Here is a 10,413-nt window from a genome sequence, read left to right as displayed (position 1 = left end):
TATTTAAATTTGCATAATAATAATTGTTGGGGATTCCCCCAATTTATTAATGTAAAATTTATATCTTAAACCGTTATATGTACTGCAATATACGTTTCGTTTGCTTCTCACGCGAAATGCTCGATAAGTTCGGAACCGCCGGAAAAAGCCGAGCCGCGCCGAAGGCGAGCGCGCGTCAGCATCCCCACGCGGCTCGCCCGACCGCCGGCCTCCCTTCCAACGAACCCGCCGCGCCGCGGTATATAAGCCGGCGCTCCGACAGGAGCCGACACCCGACACTTCGTCTTATCTCCGGCTCTCTGCTGCCTTCGACGAAGCCTACCCTATCCAACTTCCTAGGGCGACACATAAAACGAGGTCCGGTGCTCCGAGTCTCGACTGAGTACTCTCAGGTGTCCCCGAACTCCAGCCTACCAAACCGACGATCACGATTCCGCGGGGTCGAGCACGTTCGGTCTCGTTGCGAGCCCTCTCGCTGTCGTGACCCCGGTGCTTCGCTTCCTGCCGTATATACCTACCGCGTCTCTGTAGGCATCGGACGTTAGACCGCGTTTTGCAACTCCGTCACACCGCGACAATTGCATCCGCGATACCGTTTACCGTTTTTTACCGCTTTTCATTGCGCACGTCATGTAAATCGCATTTCAAAATTACGCATACTACAAGTCACAGCGTGCCGAGTGCATTCGCACTAATTTCTCTGTACATCTAGCGTTTCGTCAGTTTCGTTTTGTTATATCGAATAAAGTTTATATGTATTATAAATCAATTGCTGTCTTTTGGGCCTTCCACTCAACTTCCTAACAAGCGATCCGCGGTTAACTGAAACCCCGGTCGTCTCATAGTTAAAGGGCTGAACGAAGCCACTCGCAATTATCTCGCGTTCTCGCGGAACGGATTCGGCGATTCGTTCGGCGCGTTTATTGCGCGCCCGAACAATAATTAAATATTAATTATACAATAATATTTGTGAAAAATTATAATTTGTAGTGTTTTTTTACTTTTATTTAAGTTAATTTTACATTTAAGTGTAACGTATACATACATTATTGTTGCGCAACGACAATAACGAGAAGGTGGTGGGTGTAGTGATCGATATCAATAATATGCTCCAATCGCTACGTTCTTCCCACGATATATCGTCTTACATTTGACTTCAGATAAGCATGAAGAAAGAATACGCTCTTTCATTCGGCGGATATTATTATTTATTATAAACGTTCGTCAAGATCGATGATCCTTACGTGACAAACGAGCTTTCTCTATAATATCAAATGGCGATAATATTGTAACAGCTAACCATCTTGTTAATATGGATAGAGAAGTATATGTATATATATTTAGAGATTTTATATTAATCTTTTGATAATGAAGATAGTACCGATGTTCTGCATTATAATTAAATATTTCATATTTAGTCTAAAACGTTATGCAGAGATAGGATTATATATATGTAATAAAATATGTAAAATGATGAAAAAAAATCTAATCTATTATATAATTTAGCAGCTTTATCGTAAACTGATATATAAGTACAGCATATTTCCTAACTTTTTTTTGTCAATATCAGAAATATCCTAAAGAATGGATCGTCCAATTCCAAATTTGTAATAGGCGATGGGATTACAAGACACACATGGAACAAAATATGTATCAAAGATAATGCCACATTATCGGCGTCTGATCCAGTTGGTTAAATATATGTATAACAGTATTTTCCACAATATATGTCCAATAACAATTTTCTTAATAAAATTTTTAACTGTCTTGCAAATTATCAACATATAAGGTATAATACATTAAGAAAAGAATGAGTGCTGATATGTTTACATCGTATAAAGTTACCTTGGGAAGATCAAATCGAACCAGTACACACAAAGGAGCTCCCAGATTACATTCCCAAAAATCTCCTTTGCCCAGGGAATGTTAGAGTTAGCGAAGAGGTCAGTTGATTACTTATATGCTGTCATATAAATAACATTTCACTATTTTGATTCCTATAATTAAAACATTACAATGTTTTATTTTATTTAATAAATTCATATTCTCTTCTTCCTTTAGTAAATTTAAATTAGGCTCTTTGTCATTAGCATTTGCGCTACAAAATTTTTCATGTCCCTGAACTTTGGAATAATCATTCGCCATGTTGTCAATGTGCGAGTGATTTATTTGAATAATAAAACTGTTCAACAATTGTTATTGTCCAAATACATGTGCCAAACGTCTTGATAATGCTTGAATAGACTTGCTATTTATAGTTCTATCTATATAATTAATTTCAAATCAAATACTATGATATAATTTTATAATATAATTTTATTAAACTAAATTAAACTAAATAATATTATTATTATAAATATAATCATGAAAAATATTATATTAATTCAATTAATTAATTCAATATTTAAAGTAAAAATGATTCCACACATGCAAGTAAAAATATACGAATTTTATTTATTTTAAAATACTATTAAATAGAAATACATATTAATATATAATCAATAAATTACACTCTGATAAATCAGTGTATTTACACTAACAAATGCAAATATAATATTGAATAGTAATATTAATTTCGATAATGCTTTACTTGTTAAAAAAACAAATAATTAAAAGGAATAAGATTTCTTATACTATGTACTGTCACTTTAACATGTATCAGTTACACGCATACTTCTAGTTAAGTATGTAGATAATTGGTTAACATGTATATTTTTAGTTAATTATATAATTTACATGCATATTTGTAATTAATTACATATATAAATCATAATACGTAATTATATAGTTAACAAGCTTCATATTATAAAAACTAATAAAATTTAATTGTGTTACAGAATTAACATTATTTTATATTACATTTTCTTTGTTCTTTGAAATTTCGGTTGATAAATTTTACAGTATAAAATAAACGGATCCTAATATAAATTTTAATTAAATAAGCTCTAGGAAAATTACAACATGCATAAGAAAATTTTATTTTTAAAAAATGTTTGTAAAATTTTACATTACGTTAGGTTGCTTTATAATAAAAGTTTTAAAAATTTTAAACGCATTTCTTAAATATATACTGTAGAAATAGAGAACTTGGAATATGCAAATGACTAAATGTATTTTTTTTTTTTTTATTATTATTAATATTATATGTTCTGAAATAGCTTAATAATTTTAAAATGTATAAATTTCTATTTTTTCTATAAATAATTTACACGATTGACATGTGTGTTTTACAAAACGTTTTAATAAATATTCAAATATACGTAAATGCATTTTCTTCAGTTATTGGCATATTGCAATATTCGTAATTATCTATTCCCATATTAACAAAAATATTGTTATCAATAGCTCTCTGAATTTCAAATTTTTTATTGTTATTTTCAAAGTACTGTTTCTAAATATTGATACGTAATAATTAAGACAGCTTTACAAAATTAGAACTCTGAGACCACATCTTCACATGTGAACTTTGAAGTTAATATTTCTTAAACTTATTATAGCTTTGTATGTAAAATATTTAATAAATAAGGACTATCAATAGCAAAATTTGAAAAAATATGCCGATAGTTGTTTCCAAAATTGGCATGTACCTCTAACTAGCATTATAACAACATTTCAAGGATATACAGTGTTCAGTATACATACATCCCAGCAAACACCATGTATCTAACCCCATATCTTGAAAATCTACAACTCTCTCGTTAAATTACAAAATAAATGTGCTTTTAAGGACATTTCGTTCAAACAAAAAAAAATATTTATCAATTTCTGTCAATGTTTCAGTTTTAATATTTAATATTTTAAGAATCACATTTTGAATGCCTGGAGTTAGATAAAAGAGACATGAAGGTCGTTCTTGTATTATAGGATTTGACATGCAAAATAATTTAAAAATCGCTAAATCTTTATAACCTTTAGAACAGGACTATACTTTTGGCATTTACTTGAAACAGACATGCTTGCGCTTTTAAAATAAGAAATGGCCTTCAGTCAAATATGCTCAAATGTTGATATGTTGCAATTTAGGGCATTTTGATTAAGTCTCACTGGGCACAGCTCTTAGGAAAATAGAACATTTTGGTCTTATTGAACCTATAGCGTACTTATTATAATCAACTGATGATACAGCGAAAGTTTCCTTATGTTGCATTATAGGAAATGCATTAAATGTTTATATGTGTATATTAGTTGCAAAATTTTGAGCATACACACTCCCACAACCTAACAAAACATATACAAAAACATGTCTATACATGAACGGGTGCAAATAAGTATGAAATAATGTTACGCACGTATGCTCTGATTATTGACAACATAGGCGGTTGTGGCAACTGGTGCTTTCTGCGTTGTCGTATGGTGGGCCTTGCATAGTATGACACGTAAGTACATACGTAATAGTATTTGTGCTCAAGAACATGTGAGTAGTTTATAAAGCGTGTGTGCCGAGTAATCCGAGTATAACTGAGCCAAGAAGGCCGCAAAAATCTTGCTCACGTGCAAGTAAACGTGTTCTGAAAAGAACAGATTGAAGTGCAATTATCGATGTTGGACCGTGCCAAAAAGCAAAGCGGCCAACTTGTGCTTCTATAAAGCCGGCGCTTGCGAATGTGCGCGCGAGTCGCGCCTGGGAAAACGCGGCGGACGCCGCGTCATCGTGCCCAAAAAGTTCGTACGAGAGCCTGAAAGCCGTAGAACGACGTCTAGTTCTGTCGCACGCTAAATCCTGAACATCTATACATAGATATATTCTTGTATAAGTGCATGAGAGCGTGTATGGGAGCGTGTGTTCAAAAATCGGAAAATATTACACATATAAAAATATTTAATACACTTTCGAAATGTAAGGAAACTTTTGTTGTATCATCAATCGGATACGTACTCTAGGGTCAATATCACTTAAACAGTCCATTTCGAGAATTGTGCCCATTGAGACCTTTAATCAAAATGCTTTAAACTACAAACATCAAATTTTCAGCCTATTTTTCAGCCGACCGAAAGCAATTTCCCATTTAGTTGCAGGGTTTTTGTCATACTGTTGCACGTAAAAAAATGTATCTACTGCCATATATCTACTTCCGAATTATCTTTCTGCATCATAAAATATAATTTTCTTACAGCTTGGTTTAATTTCTGTCGAATTTGATACTTCCTTGGTGACGTTGTTGATAATGTCAACGATATTTGTACGTTTATATATTTTTTCTTTCTTTTCAATACTGATGCAATGTAATGTACTTTACAATTATAACATTTCATTAAGTAGCAAAACTTATTTTTATAAGACGTTTATATATATAAACATACTTGAAAAATTATCGTTTTTTTTTTTTAAATCTAATAAGTAGTCTTCCAAGGAAATCATAATATCTGTATTCGTATTTCTTGATGTTTCCGTAAGTATTTTATATTACCTAATAAATTTATAATAATCAAATAACTAATTTAAATAAATTAACAATATCAAATCAGTGGTCTCGAAACGGTGGCGGCGTGATCAGTCACGCTTGTTTCGCCTAGTTGGCGGATCGCTCGATCACCTGGCGTCGAATCGCTGGATCATCCCAATTCGCGGTTCGCAATTTGTCTTGTTCTGCTGGGATCGACACGGATGGTTGTGTCGTCCCTGATTCCGCTCGGAATAGCGTGGCTCGTTCCTCCATAGCCGGTTGAGCTGGATCGTATTCCAACGGATTGTCGCGCAACAACTCTTCGATAACCGTTTTAAATCTTGGATGTGCACGTAGCGATGTACTACTTGCCTGTGCAGTCCCTAGAAAAATAGTACATATAAGGTATACAGAAAGCATATAATAATTTATGTATGCGTATATAGTTCTATATTTGTATATCAAATAATCATGTATCCTATTTCATAAAATTAGAGTTTGTAATATATAATTATATAACAAATAATAATTATTAGACTATTAATATATTATCATATTAACAAATAATAATTATTAGACTATTTAATCACTAATATGTATAAAAATATGTGAAAAATTTTTTGCAAGATTAATAAGATGTTCCGCACATTACCAGACATATCCAACATTACCCTTCCAAAATTTACCTTCGAAAAAATTGATATAACATTACACTTAATATAAATAAACGAAATTTGTTAGGAACACGTTATAACAAACATTTGACACTACAACTCAGTACAAACTAAATTCAGTCATCTATAAAGCGTTATCTACAATGGCAGCAGCAGTAGTGGATTAAGATTCTAAGACGTCAGAGTAAGTTGGGTTTTCAGTGTAATAGGGCGTAAAGTAAGCCGTAAGTGAAACGGTTGAGTAGACTGTAGAAAATGAGATTCAACCATTTCGCTTACGGCTTTACTTTATGCCCTATTAGACAGGAAAACAACTTACTCTGATGTCTTATAATCTTAATCCACTACTCCTGCTGCCATTGTAGACAACGCTTAATATTAGTTTTCAGGGGCTTAGAGTATCGCACACTTCCTCTATGTGTATACTTAATCTGTGTACAAAATACACACGACTGAATATACTTATATTGAATCTCTAAATACGGATAAAACCAAGATACTACACAGACTAAATACACAAGATAAATAAATTTCTGTATACCTTTCAAATATCCATTTCCTGTACGGGCTTCTGCGGTCTACGATGACCAGGAAAATAATGCGGCGTATTTCTTTCTGGCTCCATATATTTCGGCGTGAGTTTTGCATCGAATCCTATGCCTGCTCGTCGGACAGCGAGTGGCCTCGTTTCAACACCCTGACCCATTCCTCGATGTGAGGCTGCAAATATCGCCAGCAAATTATAGCACAGATTAACTGAATCTTTGTTAACTTGTACGCCTCTTCCAATCCATGGCGGACGGTGTGTAGCGGTCCCGGTTTTGGTTTTTTCCCCTCAGGCATCTCAATTAATCCCCGTGACTGAGGAAGACGGGCGTGCAGCCGGTAACATCGTGCATCGCAGGGTTACAGAATAACTGCAGCTCGGGCAATCGTTCGTCCCAGGACTTATATAGTTTTTTCTGGACATATTATGATCATGGAGTTGATAATGCAATTGGTTTGACCGTAATACAATGCAGGACGTATGCTGGTTGATGTATCCTGAATCCTCGTAGCAGATCGGCAAATTGTCGGGACCGTAGATGCGTACAGTTATCTGTGAGGATCTCTTCGGCGCATGACGTAATATAACTCCGGAAATGCACTTTACGACGTTTATCGCAGTGGCTCGGCGAAGTATCTGTATTTCGATCCACATCATGAAACGGTCCTGCCCATTTTGAAGCCAGTCATGTCCTCGTGTTCAAACGCGGCAAGGGCGGTACTGCTGTTTCATCTTAACTTGGATGACATGTTGCAACCAGTCCGTGAGCTCTCGGACTTCTTCGAATTTCAGAAATTCTACTCGCATGAATTGCTACAGACGTTCTTCTTCCGACCAATGTCTTTTTTCAGGCTCGAAGAACCGAGGTACGATCGCTTTTTTTTTGCCCGAGTGGCATTTCCTCGCAGCCTTTGTTAATATGCCATCTTTGCCGGGGGCTCCCGCAACGCGGGATTCGCCGGCAATCGAAGCACGTATGCTCTGATTGTTGGCAATATAGGCGGTTGTGGCAACTGGTGCTTTCTGCGTTGTCGTATGGTGGGCCTTGCTTTGTGCTTCTAATGTTTCTATGTACTCGAACTCTTCGGTGTGGCGGAGTATGTCTCTCGCTCGCCTCATGGTCTCCTGTTAAATGTATAATTTATATCTCGGATGCACGTTGTTGTTTAGCATGTCAACTCTCTTCCTCCAAGAATCCGGTAGCCGACGCTACATGACGATAATATTGATGGCGAATTTGTGATAAGATTTGTCCAGCAGCTGTAACCTGGCCTGATATGGATCTTACATATGAATTGGGAGCGGAAAATTATTGCAGCAAGTAGTGTTCGAGAAAATCGTGGCAAAATCCTCCCATTCTTTGTCAGTTGTACCGGTTACTGCCATAGGAGTCCTTCTCCGCAAAGCAACTCGAGAAGTTCTATTAGTAATTGCCACCTAGTATATTAATACCCGGATTTCGATTCCTTAAGTCTCTCCAGGGACGCCAGTAGAATTTTCCCGTCGAAATGGGAAATCCTATTCCTGTATCTGATTCATAAATTTTGCCAACGAATCCGTGTATAGTATCCGGTTTTCTGGCGGGTGCATCGGAACGGTAGTGTTCGTGTCCATGTTTTTTTCCTTCTTTTTTTAAAGACGTCTTTAGCGTTATCCAAGATGAGGCGTTACCACGGGGAGGTAAAGTCTATAGCATCCCGTGTGTGTGTATACGTGGGTCTGTCAGCAGAGATAAGGCCCCACGATTCGTCACTCCCGTAGCATTTTTTGACTCCAAACCCTCTCTGCTGCTACTGTTGTGTGCGTGTACAAGTGCGTGGACGTGGGCGCGCTTGTGTGTGTGTGTGTGTGCGCGTGTACGTGAGCGCGTGTGTATGTGAGCTCACAGATGTTAAAAAAGAGACACCCTATATAAATCATACTTAACGTAAGTCTTTGCTCACAATATCAATTCTCTCGTGTTTGATGAAGCAAATAGTATGTTCGACATAAACTTTGGAATACAAATTTAAATTATAAAATATCTTCTTAAAATGCAATAAACCTTTATGTTATCTATGACTCTTCCTGGTGATATAGTTAAACTTGCTGAAAAATACCATAATCAATCAGAACGTGTTTCTATTAAGTATAAAGTTACTACAAAAATCAAGCAAGAAATTATTTATGCAATTATGCAGAACCAGAAAAATATGGCAAACTACATCAGTCGAATTATATCAGCGTAAACGATCAATAACTATTTTTACCAAGACAAAGCGAGTAGAGCAAAGCAGTTGGCTAACAAATTGTGCAAAGACAACTTTAACGTTTTGGCACTATGATTTAAGACAGCACAAACGTGAAAGGGTAATCAATTCTTTTCATCGTGATCGCAATCAAATCATGATTGCAACAGATGTTGCTTCTCGTGGTCCTGATATTCCTATACACGTTATCAATTATGACGCAGTACAACCAAAAGTTAATTATATCCATCGCTATATAGACATGCACACGCTGGAGAAGAAAATATGCATTATTTTTTATCATATATCGCAAAATAAAAGACGGCTTAAAACTTTCAGTCAAAACGGGAAGCCAAATTTTGATTATAATACGCAATTAAAACACACATTTAAAAAACGCAGCAGAAAAAAACTTTAAACAGCTAACTGCACTAAAAACTAAAAATAATGAAAAAAATATTTTTAAAGAGAGAAAAAACCAAGCGCTACAAAAGGCACAAATCTTTTTTTAAGAAATTAAAATATAAGAAATAAGAAAACGTGATCTAAAAAGTAGGTGTACTAGACAGATTGTAATCTAATAGCAAATAAAAAATTAATAGGTTTTTATTCATCTATTTCAGTTTCAACTATTCCAAATAAAAACGTTATCGTACATAAAAATTTAAATTTTTGTCAAAACTATTTTTGTCAAAACGAAGCAATAAGGAGAGCAAAGCAGCTGGCTAATTAATTCAACAAAGATAACTCTAGCGTTTTAACACTGTTATTTAAAACAGCACAAACGCGACAGGGTTATCAATTCTTTTCATCCTGATCGCAATCAAATCATGGTTGTAACAGATGTTGCTTCTCGTGGTCCTGATATTATTCTTACACGTTATCAATTACGATACACTACAATCATTCACTATAATATCCATGACATAGGCATGCACACGCTGGGGGTGAAAGATATGCATAATTTTTTATCACACACCGCGAAATAAAAAAAAACAGCTTGACACTTTCAGTAAAAATGGGAAAATCAAATTTTGATTATATAATGCACAATTTAAAAAAGAAATAAAAAAGCAGCAATAAAAAAAATTAATAAAACCTTTATGGCCAACTACACTTAAAATTAAAAATAGTAAAAAAAATACTTTGAAAAAGAGAAAAGCGAAGCACTAGCTACAAAAGTTACATTTTTTTTAAAATTAAAATACAAGAAATAAAAAGACGTGATCTGAAAAGTAGATGTATTAGACAGAACGTAATCTGATAGCAAATAAAAAATTAATAAGTTTTTATTCATCTATTTCAGTTTCAACTATTCCAAATAAAAATGTTATCACACTTAAAATTTTTAAATTTTTTGAACGTATATCATAGCACATGCACAACTACTTATCATATCTAAAAAAAATTCTTATATGACTTAAGGCTTAAAGTTACTATTAAATTGTACTATTATGATGTTATCTAGCCTTTCTTATAATATTCGAAATAATTAAAGAACAACAGAATTAACAGCATGACGAAAAAAATAGGAATATTTTATCCACTATATTTTTAATAGCAAACTACCGATACTCAAT

This window comes from Temnothorax curvispinosus, unplaced genomic scaffold (genome assembly GCF_003070985.1).
Source record: "Temnothorax curvispinosus isolate PA1 unplaced genomic scaffold, ASM307098v1 QBEX01000147.1, whole genome shotgun sequence".
In the NCBI taxonomy this organism is placed as follows: Eukaryota; Metazoa; Arthropoda; class Insecta; order Hymenoptera; family Formicidae; genus Temnothorax; species Temnothorax curvispinosus.
The sequence above is the reverse complement of the archived record's forward strand: the minus strand, read 5'-3'. Positions refer to the sequence as shown.